Source organism: Saccostrea cucullata, unplaced genomic scaffold, assembly GCF_032062105.1.
Source record: "Saccostrea cucullata isolate Sc308-1 unplaced genomic scaffold, CSIRO_AGI_Scuc_v1 ctg15260, whole genome shotgun sequence".
Classification (NCBI taxonomy): Eukaryota; Metazoa; Mollusca; class Bivalvia; order Ostreida; family Ostreidae; genus Saccostrea; species Saccostrea cuccullata.
Genome location: NW_026936257.1, coordinates 21,116 through 43,951, shown reverse-complemented (window position 1 = coordinate 43,951; position 22,836 = coordinate 21,116). Strand labels below are relative to the sequence as shown.

General features: G+C 35.7%; 1 pseudogene; it reads left to right on the top strand.

Annotated features, from left to right (window-relative positions):
- Window positions 1-22,836, top strand: part of LOC134245101 (intermembrane lipid transfer protein VPS13D-like) — a 63,710-nt pseudogene that overhangs the window by 21,695 nt on the left and 19,179 nt on the right.

The following is a 22,836-nucleotide window of genomic DNA, read 5'->3' as shown; positions in this document are numbered from 1 at the left end:
GCCTTTCTTTAAAGTTAATTCAGATTTTGGCTTTTTGACTCTCAAATGTGTAAGTTTATTTTCAGAGAACCAATGTACGTAGTGTACAAGACATACGGTATAAACTGGTGGACCTACAGAACTTTTCCCTGTATCTGGATACAGAGGCCAGCATGATAGGAGACCTTCCCCGCAATGATCTCTATGTAGGTGACACTTCTTTTCATCTACATAATGATGGGGGGGGGGGGGGGAGACCTGTGGGAGTGCCCTCTGAAACGGACGTGTTGCAGTCAAAAATATAATATTTGTAAATATAAAACTTGTGGGGTTCTTTATGTAAGTTGAGTGTCTCCAAATCACAGAAGATTTACATTCCTAATGTGTGTGTAAATTATGTATAAATGATAGGGGACCTCGTCTTTGCATCTCTATATTTAACAGTAACATTTATCTCTCCAAGTGACGGAATGTCCTTTCATATCTTATATAAGTTATGAATTTTGTGTTGTATTACTTTCACTGTGTGAACGAGAAGTGGGCTTTTATTTTTATGGTCACTAATTACATCATCTTCTGTCGAAAAATGTAAAAATTGAGACCTTTGGAATGTGGCAATTCCATCAGTTGATCAATATCTTTATCAGAACATGTCTTTATAAATTATACGGGTAGTGTTTTTTCTTGATAGGATAGATTATTTATAATTTAGTTCTGAAGAGTTGATTTGAGTTATTACATATTTGAATAAAGATTTTCATTGAAATTTAGCTTGTTGACTCAAAATTTCATCTGTTTTAGACTGCTCTACAAAATGAAAAGTTTGTCTCTTGCAAGACAAAGAAGTTTAAGGTCAGTATACACGTATAACCTAATCAAGAGTTGCAGAGTGTCTTGCACAGAAATAAAAGAAAGCATTATTTTAACTTTAACTTTTTTAGATAGTTACTTAATTTTTCTTTAGAATTTTTAATAACTGAAAGAAAGATGTTTTCCAACTGTATATAGGGTTTATTTTAACTCTTTTCCACACTATCAAATAATCTGCCCCATCTTTAATTCGTCCAGTTCTGTTTAAGAAATTATACTGTATTTTTAAAATTTCCCCGTTTTAAATTCGCCCAATTGAAGTTAGGGCATAAGAGGTGAAAATAAAATGAGGGCGAAATTTCCCTGTATACAGTATTTGATTATAAATAAAGTAAATACTACTTGTTGTGTCCGTTTAGGAGCATGATTACATCCTCTCGCCGGTCAGTGCCCAGACCAAGCTGAGGAGGAACACATCGTCCCTGCCGCTGCGATCCCCCGACAGTCCACGGATCAGCATGGACGTGTGTCTGGAGACTGTAGCCTTCTGTCTGAGTGACGACCAGTACCAGTGTATCATAGAGTGGCTCAAAGAAATGGAGCGATATGAACGGCGCAGGAAAAATCGCAAGTGGAGACCCGCAGTCAAGGTCATGAATGGGTAGGATTGGATATTACTTTAAAATTTCAAAAGAAAAATTAGAATGAGTAGTTCTCTTTTCTTCTATTTTTTGAGATAATAGGAAAACTTGATGTAATTCAGAGGTGTTTTTCTCTCATGTTCACAGAGTTTACTTCTCAAATATGGATATTAAACCTGTTAATTAAAAACAAGTATTCAAATTTTTTACTTTGATTGTCCAGTGTTTTGCTAATTTTTTCTCAGTGAATCGGAACTCAAATGTTCTAAATGCATACACTGTTGCGAGTGTGCATGGCATCACAGATTAAATTGAAATACAAATGATATGTTTTGGGGGATGAAACAAGCAGATACAAGATTCCATTGAAATGATAATGATTAGTCAATGTACATGTACATATATGTGAGGATTACATGTACATGAAATCAATCTATTTGTAGACCATCAGCATGGTGGAGATACGTCATAAATGCCACAATGTACACCATACATGAAAGAAAACGGAAACTGACAAAAGAGTTCATAAGGCAAAGAGTCAAGAACGTGTGTACCTATCACCGAGTGTACTCAAACTTTCTCAAGACTCACCAGCTTAATCCAGAGGACTCGGTAGGTGGGGAAAAGTAAAGGATTTACAAAACTTTTTGTTCTTTAGTAAATAATGGGATATGGGGAATACCAGCATAGATTTCTGCTAGCATGCGTATTGCAGAAAATGGGGTTTTGGCCCTGTTTTGACACATGCATCTTGTTTCTTGAATATATGAAGTTTTTGTTCAAGAATTAAGGCATTTGATTAAATGGAATGTTGCAGGCTACCAAAACCAGGCTGGAGACAGAACTGAAATTTGATGAGTTAAAAATTCTCAGAGAGCTGGCCTACTATCATGTGAAAAAGGAAGGAACGCTGTACAAGGTTTGAGCCATTGTGTTAGATAATACAAACATTTCTTATTGATAACATTTTCAAATTAATTCATTTACTTAAAGCACTCCAGTTTTGCTCTATCTTTTCAATTCTTCATTCATGCTTTGTTTACTGAAATCATGGAAAATACATTGTCGCAAACCACGGCCAAAATGTACGATCCTCTACCATTCTGGCCATGGTTGAATGAGGAGAGAAATCTTCGTAGCTCATTAAAAAATTGACCAATGCAAGTAAAGCATAGTCGGATGATGAACTTTATCGCGACATTTCGATGTCCAATCGCAGTATAGGAAATATTTCTTGTATACTGTTGACATCAGTTGTTGATTTCAATTGTGATGGAAACAAAACTTGCCACTGACTGAATATGACGTCACAATAGAGAGGCGTAAATATTCAAGATTATGACACTTTTTGTGATCAAGCTGCCATGGGTAGGAGAGAGCTATGCGGACTATGGACCGTGGCTTGAGACGATGGGAAAATAAGATTTGTAAAAAAGTTCATTTCTGGAATTGCTGATAATAGACAAATTTGTTTATTTTAGATACCAGCACCAGAGAAGGCGGCTTCACCACCACCTACAGAGCAAGGCGGTATCTTACAGAGGTGGTTCCCAGGGTGGGGTGGGTGGTACGGCTCTACCCAGACAGACACGGGGGCTACAGCAACATCTGTACCCGCCTCACAAGAAGTAGGGGAACCACCAACTAAACTGAGGAAAGATGTCATGGAGCAAGGTAATCGATAGGCATAGAGATAATATACATAAGTAGAGTGCATAAAAAGTTGTGCCTACAGAGCTACTTGTAAATGCACATTGACATTATTTAAATGTCATATGGAGTTATTAATAAAATATTTCCTTTTTTAATTTTTCTCCCTGTGATAACTCTTTGAAAGTTAAAAGTGTTGATTTCTTAATAATTCTGCCGGAATGTACATTTGTAAATTAGACAGTTCGATAGGTCAGGGGATGAGAAGGCCTAATATGCATGCAAATCTCGTGCGCATCTGTCTCCGTTTCTGACGCTAAGGAGGCCAAATATGCATGTCTTTGTGTTTGACGTCCGTAGGCGAAGACTATTGAAATTGCCATGGGAGTCCTCATGTGAATAAATCTCTGTCTACATTTTTAAAGGCTAAATCTACAATTTTATTCACAATGAAATGGAAATATAAGGAATCACTGCCTAGTTAGGAGAGTATACCAGGGACATCAACAATAGTGGGAAACATGGGATAATTTTAGCATGACGGGCTTCGCCCGTTATACAAATTATCCCATGTTTCCCACTATTGTTGATGCCCTGGCATACTCTCCTAACTAGACAGTGATTCCTTAAATAAACATAATATATACAGTTGAACTTCAGTGTCTCAAATACCAAAGAAATGTTGATGTTAATGTCCCAACTACTTATTTTTAAGTATTTTACCTTTGATATCTTGAATCCTCTGGTATTTATACGCCCGTCTTAAGACGGGACGTATTATGTTATAGGCTTCATGTCCGTCCGTCCGTCTGTCTGTCCATTCCTGTCCGGCTCATAACTTCAATACTATTAGGCCTAGGATTATCAAACTTTGTCAACTGATACTTCTTGGGTAGACGGTGTGTCGCGCGCAAAAAGTAGGTCGCTATGACCTTTAATTAAGATGCTATGGCCAAATATGGAAAAATCCTGTCCGGCTCATAACTAGTAAACTATTAGACCTAGAACTATCAAACTTGGGAAATGTATACATCTTGCATAGAAGGTGTGTCGCGACCTATTTCAAGGTCACTGTGACCTTTAATTTAAGTGAATTTTTAAAAAAAAACTAAGTTTTTTAAATTTTGAATTTCATAATCCTAAAAAATGTAAAAATATAGTTGTATCCTTATTAAATAAGTGTTAAATCAAGAAAATACACATTTTTTTCAGCATATACTTGACAGCAATCTATAACAAATATATTAATGTATGTTAGAGAAATCCCATGTCTCCCATGAGTGTAATTATCAAGCACTGGTCAAGAGTTTTGATAACAGAAAGTTGCATGTCAAATTAGAGGGAAATTAATGAGTTTAGTGTGAGGAGCTAACTGGAGAGCATCGGTGTTTTATATATCCCTTTGGGAATTAAGGCAGATGGGTAATCCTGTTGGATTAAAAATAGCTCGTGTTGGCTAGCCTAAGTTTTAAAATGAATTTGATGAAAAGTAATTTACACTAATATGATTTTGCATAATAAACTGATATGATATTATATAATATTATTAATTTAAAAAATTAATTTCATAGGATTGGAGTCAGCATGTCCATTTTCCATAGAAATCGCATATTAAAATCTTTCTGACATTAAATGTTAAAAAAAAAATCATTGAGTATTTTATATATTTTTAAAAATATTTTATGGTAGAGAGTTCAGATTCATTCTGATTCATCTATAGTAATGAGTAGACAAGCATCCAGTCAAAGATTAATTAATGAGTTCAATTTAGGAAGGCTAGCCAGCATCTTCTTATCTGTTACCCTTTGGGAATTAGACAGAAGAACTGCTGGTCAGTTGAAATAGCATATGTCATTTGATGGCCAGCCTTTTATTTTCAAAATTAATTTTGTATAGATTAAGTTGTTAAGACTACCGGTAATTTGATATTGTTTAATATGATGGGCATTTGACAAGGTCTAATACAACCAGTATAGAAATCTATCAATGATGCTATGATTAATGCCTACACCACAGGGGATGGATAAACAAATATTTTAAGGAATAGAAAAAATTATGGAAATTTTAGAATCAAGGTTGACATGGTTTTCTTGCACTCTAAACCATTTAAGTTAATTTTAATTTTTTGACGGGCGTATCATGCTGTGGCGTGGCACTTTATTCAAAGTTTTTCTTGGCTCTACAGAGTTTGAGATAACAATGATTGACTGTATGTATGCAGAGTAGTTCATGATGAGTATGCTTATTACATTAATTTTACATACAGGTAATGAATGATAAACAAACCTAAATAATGAATATGGTCATGGATTAAAATGTTTACTATTTGTGTCTTGCAACAGAAATTATTTACTGATTGTATATTCATGAACTCAAAGTAATTTGTAGTTTAAATGATATTAATCTTTATAATTACATGTAAAACCCTGGGTAGTTTAAAATGCATCACCAAGATGAGATTTAATTGACATTGAAGAAATTTGTCTCGGATTTCCATTACTATAATCTGGACGTAATATACAATATTAATTACTATTTATATCTCGACATATTAAATGATACTAATTACTGAGTGTAAATTACAGAGATAGAGCAGGAGCTGATGGATGTGGTACAGGACACGTCAGAGAACACTTCCTTCCTGAAGAAGGACACTGTGTTTGCCTACCTGAACTTTAAACTGGAGTCAGGGGTCTTCAAACTCCTCAAAGAGCAGACAACTGCTGCCTCCCCAGCAGGTACGTTACAGCAGGGGTATTATGTAAAAAAAATCTGTGATGAAAAGGAGACAACTCTTTAATTCTGTCAAAGCAATTTTTAAGGAAAATGGAAAAGGAATTTGTGCAATAAGATTTATGAGACAAAATAAACCAATAGAAAAACAGTTCTGTGCTGAAGAAGAGGAATGAAAAAATATCTTGGATCTCAAACATGTAGTGTATTGAAGGAGAGGAAAAATGCTTAATTTAATACAACTTCAGAAAGAAAATTTTCATAAAAAAAAATGTCCAACAGAGATTTAAAAAATCATTCATACAGTATAGTACTAAAACCTTACACAACATGCACAGATATGGCCAATATTCCTCCAAATATAAGCAAAACCAAAATGGCCAGATAGATAAAAACATTAATTTTCAAGCAGATTGACGCTAATTTAGACTAAGAGTTAAAAAAACGTGATTATCCTATGACTCTTTTTACCGAGTTTAACCATATGATGACACGAAAGACGAATAATGTGGAAGGTATGGGAACATGGGGTGTACAGTGTATCTGTCTGACAATCTTTTCCAGCTCCACAATTGGTGACAATGATGGAGATGGAATGTTCTACAATCAACATGCTGTTTGAGTCGAGGCCTCGGAGTAAAGCAATGAAGTTTGGAGTCAATGTCGGAGGACTGTTCCTCCGAGATAAATTTCTGGAGAATTCTTTATTCCCTAACATTATTTCACCACAGCCAAAGGTATTACTTTTTAAAAAAGCAATAAAGTACAAACTCCTTTTCTCTATATTCATACATCTGTTCATTGTCTGTGTTCTTTGAATTCTAATTTATCTAGCAGTGTAATCTGATGAAGTTTCAATAATTTTGCTTTCCTATGTTCTGGATTACTGCAATATAAATGGTGAGTAAGACTATTTTAAAGGAATTTTTCTGCACCTTTCAGGAGCGAATCCTGTTCCTCTCTAAGTCCCCACAAAGCAGTTTTTCCTCCCCGCAGACAAAACCCCCATCCAGTCCCCCAGTGCAGGAGACATCAGAGGATAAAATCTTCAAACTGTTCTATGAGAAAAACCCAGTCAACAGTGCAGCTAAATATAGGTAAGTATCAAAAAGTTCTATTTCTAATGAGAATATATTCATGTTTTTTAAGTGGGGTAATATTACTTTGCAAGTTTGTATTAACACTAATATTCATTTCTTCATGCAAGAAACTCTTTTATTAGGTCACCTGAGTAACTCAGGTGACCTATTGCTATCCGTTTTCGTCCGTCGTCGTGTGTCGTGTGTCGTGCGTCGTGTGTTAACAATTGAACATTTTCAGCTTCTTCTCTTGAACCAATTTCAACCAAATTTGGTATACAGCATCTATGGGTAAAGGGGAACAAAAATTGTTAATTTTATGGTCCCCCCTGGGGCCCAAGGGGTGGGGCCAAAACCACTAAAATTATTGCAATCTTTAAAAATCTTCTTCTTTACTCCTGGACATCAAGCAGGCAAACTGATGGCATGAATGTAATGAGCATTGAGTCCTCTACCAAAATTGTGAAATTCATGGCCCCAGGGTCAGGGGTTCTAGTGCTAGGGCGGGGCTATATAGATTATATAGTGAAAATGCATTAATTCTTTGAAAATCTTCTTCTCTGCTCCTGGGTATTAAATAAACTAAGCAAGCACATAGTTATGATAAGAAAGAGTGCTTCTACCAAAAATGTGAATTTTATGACCCCAGGGTCAGGGGTTCTGGTATTAGGGCGGGGCTCTATTGGTTATATAGTGAAAATGCATTTATTCTTTGAAAATCTTCTTCTCTACTTCTGGGTATTAAATAAACTAACTAAGTACATAGTTATGTTGATCAAGAGTGCCTTTTTCAGAATTGTGAATTTTGTGGCCCCAGGGTCAGGGGTTCTGGTGTTAGGGTGGGGCCCTATTGATTATATAGTGAAAATGCATTAATTCTTTGAAAATCTTCTTCTCTGCTCCTGGGTATTAAATAAACTATCCAAGCACATAGTTATGATGAGCAAGAGTGCCTCTTCCAAAATTGTGGATTTTATGACCCCAGGGTCATTTTGGTGTTAGGGCGGGAATTGGTTTTATAGTGAAAATGCATTTATTCTTTGAAAATCTTTCCTTTGCTCCTGGGTTTTATGCCAATGATCCAAGTATATATATTTATGATGAAGAAAGTTGCATCTAGCAAAATTGTTTTTTTTATGCCCCCCCCCCCCCGTGGGTTGGGGGTGTGGGGGGGGGGGGTACAAAGTCTGAAAATAAATTAATGCTTGAAATCTGCTCTTTGGTATTAATCAACCATTTTATGATAAAATTTGCACAATTTTGAAATATGTGGCCCCAGGTTCAGTGGTTCCTTTGGGATGAGGTGCACAACTGGTTATAAAGTGGAAGTGCATTTTCTCTTATGTTACTCTGATCTTCCTCTGGATATTACGTATTACAAATAGAGTAAGCATGCTAAGTCTTTAATTTTAAGCAATGGTGCTTTTCAAAATTGTGAATTTCATGGCCTCTGGTTAAAGACACGAACCAAATTTAATTGTTTGAAAGTTGTTGCACAATACTCAGGTGACCTATAAGGCCCGTGGGCCTCTTGTTGTTTTTCAGACTTCAACATTTTAGATTAAAACTTAAAGTAAAGTGAGAGCAAATACTATTTCTGCACTGAAACATTTTGATTTTAAATTACTTTTTTTACAGATTAAACATTCAGACTAAGCCCCTGGATGTAGTGTATAACCCAGCCTCAGTGAGGAGAGTGAGGGAATTCTTTACCACAAAGAAATTCAGCAGTTCTCGCCTCTCACAACTCAAACTCACGGGTAAAATAGGCACCCAAGTTCTTCTGCTAAAAAATATGTGGATTAGAGATGATTTTGGTTTATAATATTAATGTATAGAACTCAGTAAAAGTTGTATAAACAAACTTCCTTATATGAACAGTGAAAACTAATCAGCAGATTTGAGCAGACTACAACCATGTATTAGATCAAGTCTAGCGGTACCTAAAATTAGGGAAATGTGTAAGTATATACATTTATAATTTATAAAACATTCATTTTATATGCATAATTACTATGTAGATTTTTTTCATGCGAGTAACCGAATAGGGTTTTACTAACCGATCTGTAAGAACTGAAAAGCCACGGAAGCATAGGATTGAAAATAAAGCAGGAAAAAAAGCTACAAGAGCTAAGCACCCAAAATATGAAGCCCAAAAAAAAATCTATGGCTATTCAATTTAATTTATGATTTCTTATCATAAGCTTTTGCTTCTAGAAAAAGGGTGGTGGGTCATAAAATGCAACAATAAAATGTTGCCATTTTCGGTAGACTATTATGTATTGAAGTTGATGGTTTTTTTTATGTTTTAAAGATGTTTGTTTTTAATCCATTAAATGTTTGTTATCAGAAGCACAGTCGATGGGACATAGACCTTGACATCTCGGCCCCTCAGATCATGGTCCCGGAGAATTTCTCGGATCAGTCCTCCAATATGATGGTCCTAGATCTGGGTCACCTTCACTTCTACAACAGGACGGCAGACAAAGTCACCGAGAGTCAGGCAGAGGAGGACGATGGTGAGTTAGAGTTCTATGTTCAGTTCACAAAGTATCATGTCCCATTTTGCTTATGTAATTTTTTTGGAAACAAATTGATGACATGTATTTTTGTGAGATATTTTTTTGCCACATAAATAAAACTCCACCTCTGAAATATAAGATAAATGCAAATAATGTTTGTTCCTTGTGTGAAGTTTTTTTCTTGAAAACATGAAGTCAGTGTGTATTTTTGGCTAAAATGTATAGTTGTCTAAAATGTATTATTTTCATTCTTTACATGACAAATGTAATTGTAGACAATGGAGAAGATTTTCAGACTCCGATGTCGACCCCGCCCAGTGAGGCAGAGAATCAGGAGAGGCCGGAGGAGGAGGGGATGGAGACCCAGAATCTGCCTCACTCCTCACTGTCTGAGGCTCAGCTCTACGACAGACTGTATGAGAGGTACATGTAGCAGTTGTTTATATATAAGCTATGTGGATTAATTCTCCTGTAAAATTGATTATTAAAATCAGTGTGTACAGTGTTTACATTGTAGTGTAGGATAGGTAACAAAATATCAGGAAAGTATCCCAAAGTTATCTTATGAACATATTTAGAGGGGGAATTTTCAACATTTATTGTTAGTTAACTTTATAAGTAAATCTTTTATTTTTAGTGTTGTATGTGTAATGTATTGATTAGTTTTGATGTGTTGACATTTTATTTACAGGTACTCGCTGGACCTGTCTGACCTTCAAGTAATGGTGGGGAAACCCAGAGATAACTGGAAACACATCAAGGGACGGGGCATCACACACCTCCATGTGGTGGACAAATTCAGCATCAATTTACACTTTGAGAGGTTAGTGACATACATCATGCTGGCAAGGAAACTCTAATAGAAAAAAATATGTTAAAATTTTATTTTCAATGTTTTCAACAGTTACAAATGCTTTACTTTTAATTGGAAAAATACAAAAGAACTTACGACTAAAAAAAACTTCAGATTATTATAAAATTTTGCAAAATTAATAATTATCTTTGAAATTGTTTATGTAAAAATATCTTACCATATTCTTTTTGAAAAGTTAAAAATAATGTTCAGTATAATGTTAATCAAAAAGTTATATGGAGAATCAAAGAACTATATGCGGTATATTGCATATGTTTGCCCCCACAAAAGTCAAATTTTGAAAACTTCCAGAAATGTGCTGAATTCAATAAATTGTACGAGAAATATAAGTTAACAGAAAATATTATAGTTTCAGAGCAGTGTATTCACAATTTCTGTTTTTATGACTCACAAACTAGTGATTTTATATCCTTTTTCAAAAGGGCAAAATGGACAAAATTTCAACAATTTAAGCTTTAAAATTTATAGAGCGCATGTGTGTTCTAACAATATTGACATATTTCATTGATATTATCATTCTACACATTATATCAAAATATTTATCCTGAACACACATGTCAGAGGATTTTATTTAAAATATCGACGAAATATGTACATTTTTCTGCAAAATTCATAAAAAAAAATTTACGTCATATTTGTGACGTCATTACGTACATATGACGTCATTACTTATGAAATTATTCAGTGCTTTGAAGTCAGCATGTACTCCCCTGTTTAAGGACTTAATTAAATATTACTCCATCAAAGTTTGATTTTGGGGGGCAAATGTTGGTTAATACCGCATATAGTTCTTTGGTCGTAAGTCGTAAGACCTTTCATAAAATGGGCCCCAGTATTTTAAACCAGAAAAATATTGGGTCCAGAATAAATGATGTAGGACCTGAATATTTGGTCTACTGGTAATTAATTTGTATGAAAAGAATGTAATACTTGGATAACCACAATTTCAGGAGACTACTTCACACAACAGACCCGGAGTTCCCCAGTATGATTGTATCAGGAAACCTTCCTTCTCTGACTCTTCATGTTAACGAACAAAAGGTATGGCTCTAATGCTCTAGTTGTAGCTGTATTTTCTACTACAATTAAACCTTGCTTTCTTGAACTCAATAGGATCTAAGGAAGTCTTTTAGATGTCAGAGGATGTGAGATATCCAGGTTAAATTACATAATATAGAAAAAAGTGATTGCTTTGATATATCTATAGTACATGTACTTGAGATATGCATGCAATAGCAAAGTTAAACTGAATTTACATATCTGGAAACAATCAGGAGAATAATGGATGCCTCTCTACAGGACACTAAAATAAGATTTCATAGAGAACAAGGCCTCAGATATGCTAAAAAAATTAATTTAATACTACATTATTTTTTCAAATACTCATAAAGAGGTATAGAACAATTCTAATTCACATGCAATATTCAGGATATAAATATTTATGTAAAGGTGACAGCTATGAAGAAATGTGTGGACATCCTGACCACTCCCACTGCCTTTGTGAGTCCTTACGCTGTACCGAGCTCAGAGAGTGCTGTATCCATCACAGAGTCCCTGTCAGCAGACTTCAGTGACATCAGTACCTCCAGCAGTGCCGCCGATAGCAGGTCTGTTATAAAGTCAACTGTAGAACTTTGAGCGGCAAAGGGATATTTCAGCCATTTCTCAAATACTTATTTGCAAAATTTGGGAAATATGTAGTTACATGAGTTAGCAAGTATATGTTTAACTTAATATATTAATTTTCAAATCTTCTGCTACATGTACATGTGTATTTGTTTATTAACTTCAAGGCTGTAATATGATTCAAGTGTTAAGACTGTTTATGACCAAAAATCATCAAGAATGCATTTGTTGATGTGATTTGATTTTGATAACTTTTACAATTTGCATTTTTGTAATGGTTTAATGTTATCAAACTTAAGATTTATTTTTATATTTACAATAATCCATTTCTGTGTAGATCTAATCAGGACAAGACAGCCTCCACTGATGAGGAATCTCGCCTACTCTTGGGACAGTTCACCATCCAATCACTGAAGCTGGAAATTCACAGCTTTGGGAAACCTCTGGCAGAGCTCCAGGTCACTAATGTCATGGCCAGCGTTACCAAACGGCCATTCGACACTGCGATCAAGGTGACTGTACACAGTCTGCTAATTGTGGATGCCTTACAGACTTACGGTCCAGATTTTGAGCTCTTGGTTGCCTCACACAAGCATGTCACGTATGTTTGATAATTAATATTCACACATACATGTCATGTACTAAGTAGAAATGCAAAGAATTTCCTAAATATATGTACATACATGTACAATTATGTACTTTCAATGAAAAACTGAAATACAAGTGAAGGAGATAATTGGAAACAGAAAATAATGTGAAATTCTATGAACCTTCTTACTTAAGCTGTTCTTTTTTAACCTTAATTCAGTTTAATTTTTTGTTTTAGAATTGACAGTAAGAGTGGGAGTCTGCTGGGATCTGACCCCTCCTCCCCGATGTCTGCCACCTCCCCTAATTACCCTCAGTCCCCCGTGGAGACCCTCCCTCAGCCCTCCTACAGCAGTCACCTACAGACCGTCCAGGAGGCCATTAGTACAGCCATCCACTCCCTGTGGACATCCAGCGGGGGGACAAAGGAGCGGCCAAAGTCCGAGTCCGGCCACAGTCACCTGTCAGCTGGGGTGGACTCGGAGGCCCTGATAAAGCTGGACCTGGACATCATTGAGGAGGACTCACCCAGTAATGATGTGGGCTGTCCACTCAAAGTGGCCAACATCCAGTTCAACAGTCTAGATGTCATAGGTACAGTCAATAAAATCTAATTACCTTTAGTATAGTATGTAAAATATATAGTATAACTTAGTACATGTGCAAAAAAGAAAAAAAAGAAAGAAAAACTTTTAAGGGCTTGTTTTTTTCCACCCAAATTATAAAAAATAATTGAAATTTACCTTACTGAGGTGATTTGCCTGTACAATTTTGATTTCAGCTGGTTAAAAGTACAGGATAGCAGCACATTTTAAAAGTGTTATTGGAAAAAAATTATTGTCAATTTGTCCTTTCTTTTGCCTATTTCAGGTTTATTCATCAATTTAATAATTGATTATGTTTGTGTTTGTAGGAAATTGTGAAACATTGATGGAAATGGTGAATTTTGTCAAAAGACTGTCCCCATCCACAGCATCAAGTTCTGGTCCAGGATCGTTAAACAAATCCTCCATTGCCAGCAATATGAGGACTGGAACCAGCTCAGTGGTAATTTGTTCTCTAGCTGTTACAATATAATATTCATCTCAATTTACATGTATATACTAATGTAAACATCAATGAAAGAATTTAATTTATAGAAACATATGACATTTACCATTGTGTGCATTTTACTGTGTTATAAGCACACAAATTTACTTGTACTTTTTGAATTAATAAGATAGAGAGTAAATTTCTGATATCTAATTATAATAGCCTGACAAAATAGAGGTCACAGCAGACTTCAGCAGATTAAACTTTTTGGTGATGAGGATCGAGGAAATAGACGGAATAAAGCAAGCTCATAAGGTTGCTACAGCAACAATGTCATCTGCTAAAGTTGAGGCTTCCATAGGTAGGTCCTGCAATTCATATTGTGTTAAACTTAATTCAAACATTTCAAATAAAAATTTTGATAATAAAAAATGTGACATCAACACTATAAATGGTTGAATAGGTAAATATTAGGAGGTGAAGTTAATGTAATGTATAAAACTGTGTACATGAAATTCACTGAAGAAAGTTTGGAAAAGTTGATTAAGGTAAAGATTAGTTGCATGAAATATTTGGTTGCATATGGAATAAATAAGAATATTTTCTGTTTTCTAATAGACAATCATCTGGATGTTCAGGGGTCGTTGGGAGGTTTCCACATTCTGGACGTGTCGTCTGAGGACATCAAACATCAGCACGTCTTCAGTGTCGGATCTGACTCAGCTCTCACTCCACAGTTACCTGTCCACGACATCATGTACAAAACGGCCCAGGAGTCCATGTTCTTCTCGGAGCAGGAGGAAGCCTTCTCCTTCCGCCTTCTGAAGGGAATGCAGCAGACAACAACCTTACAGGACATGGGGGCATCACCCAGGATGAGAAGGTTGTCAGGAAAGGAGGAAAAATTGATGAATGTGAACTTGAAAATGGCATCCATTTGTTATGTTCACTCACCGAAACTTCTCCATGACATTGCCGATTGTTTTTCGGATTTTAAGGAGTACACCAGTTCCATGGCAACCACCATTAAATCTGCTGCTTCAGATGTGGCTACTAAAATTGTGAACAAACGGACGTCTGATGTTTCAATGCTTGGAAGTCTTTCAAATATAAATGACAGTACTTTTTCTTCTAACCTTTCATTGGATGAAACTAGTCAGTTAGAAAACTTCAGTGATGAGCCTGACACTAAAATTGTTTTGAGTGCACAGCTAGAAACTCCTGTGATAGTTATACCTAGGACTGCTTCAAGTTCTGAAGTGCTGGTTGCACACCTAGGAAACATTTCAATCAATAATCTTTCCCGTGATACAATGCAAGAGGAGGGAAAAGAAATATCTGTGATATATCATGAAAGACTCAGTGTCGAGGCAAGAGACACAAATTTGTATGCAGTGGACATTGATAATCCGAAATTCAAAATGGATACCTCTCTAGATCAAAGTGCTTTGTACAAAAGTGTTTACAATCAAAGTGACTGTGGAATTCCAATTATGCATGACACGACTTTGGGAATCGTAATAGATCTTGGTCACACTAATGTTTCAAAGGAACTGGAAATCGAGACCGTTTACCTTGGAGAAGAAACTTCAAAAGATAGTCCTCAGAATGTTCCATCTTCTCAGAATGTGATTGAGATTATGGCCAAAATTTCAACTCCAATCAAACTAGAGCTCTCTAAAAGCGTCTATGAACAGGTGTTAGAAACTGTGGACAACCTGACCTATGATGAAAAAACTCATGGTACGGCCTCTAACAGTGCCTCATCTACCACAACTTCTTCCGCGATCTCGTCCTCCGCTAGTTTTGTATCGGCAAGGTCGGACAAAAGCCGGGAATCATTGCCAGACATTCCTGAAGATAGCCCCAACACCAGTGAAACAGAGCCATCCAAATCTGACGTGAAATCAGAAGACACAGGCATGATCACAAGAATCTCTTTTCAGGTGCCTCTTTTCAATGTGGAATTGAAGGGGGACTTTGATGAAGGGGAGAAAGGACTTGTGGACCTGAAGCTTCATAACTTCTCTTTGGAATTTGAAAAGAATAATTCCTACAGCACCAGTATTGAAATCCAGTTACAGTCTCTGACAATGGAAGATCTACTAGTGAATGAAGAATCGGAGTATAAGTATCTCTTGAAATCAAGAGTTTCAAAGACAGACGATAAAGAGCACCTGAGACCGAAGCTGTTCCTGTCTCATTCCTGTCCAGACAGTACCATTCTGATGCCAATGGCCTCTCTACCATCCTCCCTGCCTTCCAGCTTCCACGACAAAATGAGCAATTTAACAAGAGGATCTGTATCTACTGTGGGTGCTGGTATGGCCTTCCAGCCCTCTCAAAGTAGAAAACCTACAGGGTAAATATAAATCATTGCTTCTGTATGGTAAAAGTTTGAAAACTTCTTGAGTTCACGTAATATTTGAGATACACAAAATCAATAATACACTGTAATGTCAGTCATGTCATTACGTACATGATATTCAAGGGTAAATATTTAATTTATTTCTCACAGTGGTACTTGTATGTGTCATCTTATTAAATTTTATGATTTTGAAAGTTGTAGAGATCAAATGCGACTGCATAAACTATCTTAAAAATTTTTTTCTAGAAATGTTTTACTATTAAAATTGATTTTTTGATGATTTGGATTGTTTGTATAGGAGAGATTCCTGCCCCCAGACCCCTCCCCCCTCTCTGCGCTCCTCCAGACGATCTTCTGTAACCAAACCTAAAGAGGACGATCTGGTCCACATCAAAGTACAGCTCATCGACAAAAACTCACCAGAATATTCAGCCAACTACAACAGGGTAACAAATGTTTTAAAAATGTTATAAAGTGTTATGTTTACATTTATAGTAAATTATGTTTAGTTTATGTTTAGTTTAACTGGGTAGTACTAGGGGTTGATTTTGTTCAGCTCCTAAACTTAAGATTCTTAAACCAGAAAACTACAAATATTGGATTTAACACATTCCCAAATTGTTGTTAAATTTATGATTGTGAGTAGCTTAGTTTTAATTTTGGTAAACAGACAATACTTGATGTGTGATTTTTCAATTAGATATGAATTCAGAATCATGATCCCTTGTCTTAGATTAGTATAATTATTTTATGAACATTAATTGAAAATGGCATATAAATGTCTGTGCATGGATTTTGTTACAGACAAACCGTTTTATAGATGTAGACTTTAACTGTCTGGATGCCAATGTTAACCTACAGACCTGGGTGGTACTGCTGGACTTTCTGGGGATGGGGGCCAAAATCCCAGATGCCAGTCAGCTGGAGGTCAGCGTAGAGAAAGATCCCAGTCTGACCCTGTCAGGTAAATATCAATCTGATCAGTTCTAATGTAAAACAACCAGGGTTGTCAGTGTCAGGTAAATAACCAGTGTGTGATCAGTACTCTTGTAGAACAATTAGAGTTGTCACAATCAGACAGAGCCACATTCTACAAAAAGAAATAAGATGGAATTTTTGTGTAACTTGAAACTTTCATTTTATTTTAAAATCGAGTTGCGCCACATTCATTATGCATTATTTCTAAATTACAAAAGGCAGCGGTTTATCAAGGATTAACTGAACATTGTATAAATTGTCTGATGTTGTTCCTTGCAGTTTCCAATGAGCCCTCCGTTAACTCTGTCGTTAATCTGAAAGTGAAGAGTTTCACACTAATCCTGAACAAACCTGAGTATGAGTTATCTCGAGCCAATGTTGAGCTGTTGTCAGCTAATGTTAACTTGCCACACATGAGAATATAAGATACATGATTCTGTGCAGCTGGGTTTTATTTCTGTAACGGTGTTAACAGTTGTTGCTAAAAATAGAAATTTCTGTGAGAGATTCATCACAGTGGGAGACCAAGCTCTGGTGTTTGATATATTCAAGTAAGAATCATTTTTAAAACATTGACTATAATTCATTTATATTTCACATATAACCATTTACTCCTTTGCATATGATCAAGACTTTGAATAAATGTACATAGAATTGATTAGTATGAAATGGATATGATTAAATTTGAATTCAAGCATTTCTTTTACTTTCCCCTAATATTCAAATCAAAGTACTCAGAAGTACAGAGAGCCGGGCTAATTTACAGAGTAGAATCATTATGAATTTCTTACATGAATCATACGTTTATATTGTATTAACAGATAAAAAAAAGAATACATGTATCAGATTTAAAATTCTGATGAAAAAATCATTTTAAATCTATCAATATAAATGATAAGACACTGACAGTGAGTTTCTATCCTAATACCACGGTCCGATTTTGTCAGAATCAGAATTAAATTTTAAATTTGACCGCAACTTTTAAAATAAACAAACAGGCTAGTCTGGTTCCCTCTCCTGCTTTTCTTTGTATGTGTAGAGAACTAAGATACATGTAACACTGATTATCAAAACTCTTTACACCAATGAACTAATGTTCTTTGACTTGAGACTGAAGTTTTCAAAGGTACTAAATATGTTTATTTATTTAGATAAAACTTCGTTTTATTTTTGTTGCTTTATTTAGCGTTTGTATTATCTCAAAAGCGGTTGAGAGTAAGAACTATATTTTTACACGTAACTTTAAAATGGCGACTATGGGGTTAACATCCTGTCTTGAACAGGATCACATTTAAGCCGGCAATTGCTCTTTGAGCAATAAGCCCGGCTAAAAATTAGTATTTCAAACTTTAATGTAATCTCCATAATAAAAGTTAAGATTTTACTGTAATATTCAATTGTATCCTTAACTGTTACTGTATAATGATACAGGTGATTTGCGGATGTTTGTTACAGGTATGGTCCTCCGGATCCTAATCTAGTGAGAGACTGTGACATCAGTGTTAAGCTACAGATGGCCTCGGTTCGGTACACCCACACTAACAGATTCCAGATGGAGTTTGTGGCATTTTTACAACACTTCCTACAGCTTCAGGACGTCCTGGGGAGGTACCGAGCGGCCTCTGCTGGGAAAAGGGTGAAAAAAATCTTTATTATAAAGAGTCAGACTTTTATAAATCATGTAGAGATTAATTATACAACCTTATTGTGATGCAATTTCTCAATATTATTGCCTTGCATAACATGGATTTTAAAAGTGTGCTGAATCATTCTTGTCACTATAACATAATTTACATTATTTTTAAATAAAAGTACATTTTAAGAACATGTAGTTTATGTATGATAATAATTCCATTAGTTAAAGTTGACATTAATAAATTGAATTTGCTAAGATCCCAAAGTAAAAATATATGACACCATCCCCTCTGTTTGTTATAGGTGACCGACAAGGCCACCAGAGGATCTCGAATCAAACTGGACATCAATGCTGACTCTCCAATCATCCTGTTACCACACAGCTCTAAGACAACAGACATACTAGTGGCTGACCTAGGAAAGCTGACAGTAAACAACTGCTTCATTTACGACGGAGAACCAGGGACCTTGACCTTTGACCAGGACGACAGTGAGATGATGAGTACGCGGTCGCGTGAATCTCTGTCGTCCATGGCTCTCTCGGAGACCAGCGATTATTCCATAGACAGTTCCTCTGCTGCCACTGGGATGACCCAGAGTCTGTTCAACAGTTACAACCCACCAATGGCGCCTATGACCAATCCCATGCTTCAGAGTATCTACGGAAACCTGGACCAAGACCAGAGGTCGTCAGTCAGTGAAGTACGGGACGAGTGCGACATTTACGACCCGACAGAAACGGGGACAGGGGGCACACCGAGGACCCCACAGTCACCAGAGGGCAGCAGTGTGGATCCAGAATTCTTCCCAGACTCAAGCTCTTGCTTCTCCAGTTCTAATAATCTGACCTCCCAACACAGGTTACGTATTAATGACAGTATGAGGGAGGGGAAGATTAAGAGGACTCCATCCAACAGTTCTCTGAATCGTCCTAAGATCCCCAAGTCTGACGGCGACCATATCTGTCTACTGGACATCATGAATATTCATCTGAAGGACATGAACTTGTATTCAGCAGAGAGAGTGAACAAACAGGATTATGATGGGTCTGGTCAGGATCTGGAGTTCAAGTCTTTTGTTGTGCAAAAACAGGTAGGATTTAAATTTGATGTTTTTGTAATGTATAGTTGTACTAGCAAAAAAATGTGGGAGGAAACTGTAATATAATTGTAATATTTCATGATACAGGCCTGGTGTCTTTTTATAATTGATGTGTTTCAGCTATTTAAAAAAAAAAAAATTCAAATACTGTAAACGTATTACATTTGGCTGTGTATTCTTTTTAGTGCTTTTGCGTAAAGAAACTTCCGCTAATTCAAGTACAATGCTAAATGTCAAAATTTAAATTCATTCAAATCTACGCTGGTAAATTTCATGTAATTAATATAAAATTTACAGTATGCACGTTACTTTGCATGTTCATGTAAATGGATATCATTCTGTAGAATTAAATGTAAAGTCAGAAAATGAATAATATAGATTAAATTGTGGTTTAATTCATATTGCCATTGATTGGATAATTCCTCCGTTGTAGGGTGGGAGTCCCCTGAAGGAGAAGATCCAGCTGACCCTGACGGTGGAGAGGAATCTGGAGGGGGACATCAGTCACTCCGCCCCCGACTTCAGGGTCAAGGGCGTCCTGTCCTCCGTCCACTGCTCCCTGGACATCGCCCAGTACAAACTGGTCCGAGGAATACTGGACCATAACCTGGGAGAGAAGCTCCCTGAGTTCAGGCATCCACTGATGTCACACCTCATGGACCCCATCATTGATGTAATGGTTCTTTGTTTTATTTGAAAATGATTTTGATTTTCATATGTTAAAGTTATTGTCAGTGCAAATAATATTTTGGTATTTTGGAAGTTATCTTCATAATAGCACATAAATTTTAGTGTTGATAATTAATATGTGGTTTTACTTCTAAAATGGCTGAAGTTTGACTTTTATTGATTGAACATATATGCAGTCAAAATTTGTTATCTTTTACTGGACTTCTTGAGATTCAAAATAACATTATAGATTGAAATAGCAGTTGAATACAACCGAACTATATATCCATCGTATTTATATGGCGTGTATTGAGGTAATAATAATGTTTGAACATGACTATTTTATATAAAAAAAAGAAGTGAAAGTCATATTTGATTTGTTCTATTTGCTTTGTAGACAGTGCTAAGTGGAACAGTATGGCAGAGCATTGCAATGGCTATTGATCTCAACAATGTGACAGTGGAGCTGTTGTTGGCTCATGCCGACGGCCAGCAGTGTCCTGAGCAGTCATTGGCCAAGCTAGACTTCATCTGCTCCACCCTCAAGTTTGACAGCTTCTCTGACCAATCAAAAGACATAGATCTGGTGTCCAATGAAATTGTTATGAGTGACACAAGATTCAGAGGTAAAGAATTGTCCATTAATCACATTGATTATAGAATGCATAATTTTAAAATTCTTGCATTCTAGTGTCCAAATTATAAAATAGAGAGTGATTTGTAAACATATTTCAAACAATAAGTATTTCAATTCACAGTTATCTGTGTAATGTAGAATGTTCAAATCAGTTGATAGGTGAACATTACTTATTTTTGATCCAAATTTAGTGATGATATAAACCCACAGATGAGCCAGTAGGAGTATAAAGGTGAAGATGTGCTCTTTTAAGATTTATTTCAGCAATATCATGTACATGTGTATTCAATAGCATTGTATGAATTTTCTGATATTGTTGTCTTTTGTTTGCTTCTCTAATATTTTACAAGTAAATCATATTCTTCACAGATGCCCCTGTAAATGTCCGTCCCAATGTCTTTGAGAAGATCCTGCAGCCCGGTCCCAGCAGTAAGAAATCCAAGACCTTCCAGTTAGAGCTGCACTACCGTGCCACACAGGAGTCCAACAAGTTCTCCGTCATCCTCAACAACATGAAGGTCATGTGTATCTTTGATTGGATTCTGTCTGTCCGCGATTTCATCATGGAGAGTCCCGTGGATCCTTTCATTATGGGTACGTCTGCAGCGAATGTAAAATTATGGTAAATTGCCTCATTCTGCCTTTTTCAGTGTATTGTCATTGCATCAAGCCAAAATTTTCAAGGAATTAAAAACACCCTCAACCCAACCACCTTCCCATCTTATCAGTGAAATTAAAATGATATTGTGAGAGGAACATTAACATGCTTAGTTAGGTGAAGTATCTTTTTTTTGCAGAGAAAGAGTCCATTGCTGAAGACGTGGTGATGAGTTCACCTGAGGTCAGCAGACAGACGTCTAGAGATTCCACTAAAACTACAAGTCCTCTGACTGTGTCTAGTGGTATTATGACAAAGAGAGGGCCTATTGTAGAGGAGGTAAGGATGTTATTCACTGTGATTTAGCACCATTCTATTTGCTTTGTAAAATGAAATGAAAAAGTAAATGCTATCATGATGATGAATGTCAAGTATATTTGCGTAATTTGTAGATAGATAAATTATGAATTCATAAAAATCATTTTTCATTAAAGTCATGTCATAATCTCCACTGTAATTGTGTTAAAGTTTGAAGTATATCTACCCTATTTCAGGGTTCGAAATTCACTATATACAACTCGCAAAATGCTAGTTAGAATTTCCTAATTGTGAGTTAAAAAATCTGCTCCACCCTCAAATTTTTGACAGCTTTTTTTTAAATGTAAATGTCACCAAGGAAAAATTGGTGTCCACATGCAATTTTTATGACCCATGTGACACAAGGCCTTCAGAGGTAAAAATTGTTAATTTCTTTTTTTTTTAATTCCAAACATTGATTTTCAGCAACAACTATAACATTAAATTCAAATAGAAAATAGTTTGAAGCATGAAGCGTTGCTTACTTTTTTAGAAATGAATAAAATGTCAAATCATGATTTGAAGAAAATTTTGATATGGTCATTAGAAAGATCAATTATTTTTAATCTCACAATTAAATTAGCAATATGAGGTATATATAAAAATAATATTTACTCTCATACCTATCTAATTCCCTTTAAAAACATACTGATAGCGATGCTTTTTAAATCAGAATATAAAGTTGTTTTCTGTGCATGTAAAATAAAATGCATCCACAAACGAGAGTTATCGTTCCATTATCGCCCTTGAAATTCTTTTTTAATAAAATAAAATATTGATTAAATGTTTATAAACAACTCTGCGATGTTATTTCTGCAATTAAAAGACTTACATGTTTATAGTGTATTTTTTCAATAGAATTTTATGGATTTTGCTTTAGGTAAACTATTAAAAATGTTTATAAATATACTCTAGAACTAGACATTTGAAGTAATTCATTTTCTTCTATAAAATGCCCT